Source organism: Hetaerina americana, unplaced genomic scaffold, assembly GCF_022747635.1.
Source record: "Hetaerina americana unplaced genomic scaffold, ioHetAmer1.1.p SCAF_7, whole genome shotgun sequence".
In the NCBI taxonomy this organism is placed as follows: domain Eukaryota; kingdom Metazoa; phylum Arthropoda; class Insecta; order Odonata; family Calopterygidae; genus Hetaerina; species Hetaerina americana.
The window spans coordinates 79,018,846-79,021,206 of record NW_027287316.1 but is presented as its reverse complement, the minus strand read 5'-3'; positions in this window follow the sequence as shown (position 1 = coordinate 79,021,206).

Sequence of the window (2,361 nt, the reverse complement as noted above, 5' to 3'; positions counted from 1 at the left end):
TTGTGATTAATTAGAAACTGCTCAATTAGAATAAAAAGCTGAGGACTTGGAAAATAGTAACCAAAAATAGGCTTTATTGGTAAATTGTTGGGGAAAATTGACGAAAAGTTTAAAAAGAGCAATATCATTCTTCGCTAGCTAGGTTAGCAAGTATAGTATGATGTATTGTAGTATAATATTTCACTCGATAGACTCAATGTCAATGGCAATATGGTCGTCCCATGTCTAATCAAATGTCCATTGGACAGGATTCGGTGGAATTGTGGTCACAGAATGAGAGAGATACTCTGGAAGAAGAGATAGATTCTATGGAGTTAGGGAACTTGTACGTATACAGGATTTATTAAGGGACAATCGGTTGTTGAAAACTGTAATAAACGGTTGATAATTGGGTTAGAACTTACGTATCAAAGGTTAGGCTGGTTGAACGGGGTAAAGAGAGGAAGAAATTATGCGGATTAAAAAAATGGGTTATCAAGATGTGGTTGTATTTATGTAGTTTCGTATCATCTGGCGTGTGAGAAATGTAGCATTGCAAATTCTCTGGGTCGATCAAAAATCTATCTTTATCCGGTGAACTGTGTCAATGATGCATGTATTTACCTGTAACATCCCTCTTTAGCCAAGAAAATCATGACTAATTTAGCGATAAAGGAGAATCTGAAACGTCAAATGTTGAATTGTCATTCAAATTGATTTAATTCTGACTGAAAGCAAGTGATTCATGCATTTTCAATAAATTTTGACTGTAAATTATTATTCATATATGCCGCAGGCTAGTTCACTATTTCGTCGTGTGCAAATATATTTTCCTTCTTAAAATCCTAAGATGCTTATAAACCGCGGGTTCTCCCGCGGGTTTTCAGTTCTAAATATTTTCTCATTGTGCTCATACTTCTTTAAATAATGAAATTAATGCTTACGAAACCTTAAATATCACATCTGTGTAACTCCTGAGAACTCTCGTCATTTTCATTGATAGGCAAATCTAATATCCATGGCAACATTTCCATCCAATTTTATATTCTCCTATTATACAGCTAATTTTGCTTATTCCTAAAAGATTCTTTTTTGTAGGTCTTCAATATGACTGCAAATTCTCTAGTGTAAATTATTGGGCGATATTCTTACGAGTTTAGCTATGTCCCACTCGTATTTTCGTCAGAACCATTGAATTCCTCTCATAATTCTAATAGATTTATGGTCAACATAACATAAATTTAAGCAATTTCATCTTTTCGATCAACCTTTCCTCTACCTCAACTTCGTGAGCAAAGAAAACTTCACAGCATTGATCTGTGATGGTGTTCATGTGTCTATTATTTCTAAACATTCGCTGTCCTGGCCTCACAGCTGAGTCAATGATTTTTCATTAAGCCGACCTGTAGCCTTTCATATGGAAGCCATGGTACGTTTAGACGATTTACGTATTTATATAACCGCCACATAAAGCTTCCTGTTAAAAATTTTCGAAATATTAAAAATTTAATCGTTGCTCTATCTGTACACTTCTTCTTGATTATTCTGGAAGGACTACTAAGTACCTTCTGTCCATCTAGTTCATAAATATGTCTACATTTATTTCGTTATTCATAATTTCGATTAAAAAATCGCTATGCGAACTGTTTTCCCACTGTGCCATTTCCGGCAAACTTTTTAATGGTCAAAATTTAATTACAGTGTACATCAAATATTTGTGTTTTGCTCTTTTTAGATAGAAGGAATCATCGATGTTACTTGAGACATCTTTTAAAAAGGGATTTTTAAAACTGGTCTAACGCGATCGTAAATCCTTTAGTTAGGGCTAAGTCAGATAATCTTTGGCTGAAAACTTTATTAATTTGTTCAGGTCGCGGTAGTCCAGGGGTAGAGCGTTGGACTACAGACCGGAGGGTCCGGGTTCGTGATCCCGGACAAGCCCGTTTGGGCACCTGCAGCTCCACCCAAGCTTGTGATTTTTCGGGTATCAGGTCTTCCTGGGAAACCATAACCGGCACAGGGAAAGGAACTGGCCCCCCGACCCTCCCCCTACCCTGATGTGTGGATATTCACACGCCGTATAGGGGCGTAATACTGGGTGAACTCTACCATCACCTACCAAACCGACCTTCAGGTTGATTACTGTGTTTATGTATGCCATATTATGGTTTATATTTTACCATATTCATACCGGAATTTCAATGATTCATTTCCTTTTTCATGTTTTCTTTTCGGTTAGGACCACTGATTTCTCTCAAGGTAATAATGTATACTGCGCCGCTATGCGGCTTTTATTGAAAGCTCAAGGGTGGTTCTTCATCTATGCCGTTGTGCTCGTAAACAATTGAAAAGCGAAATTAAGGCACCAAATACGGAATGATT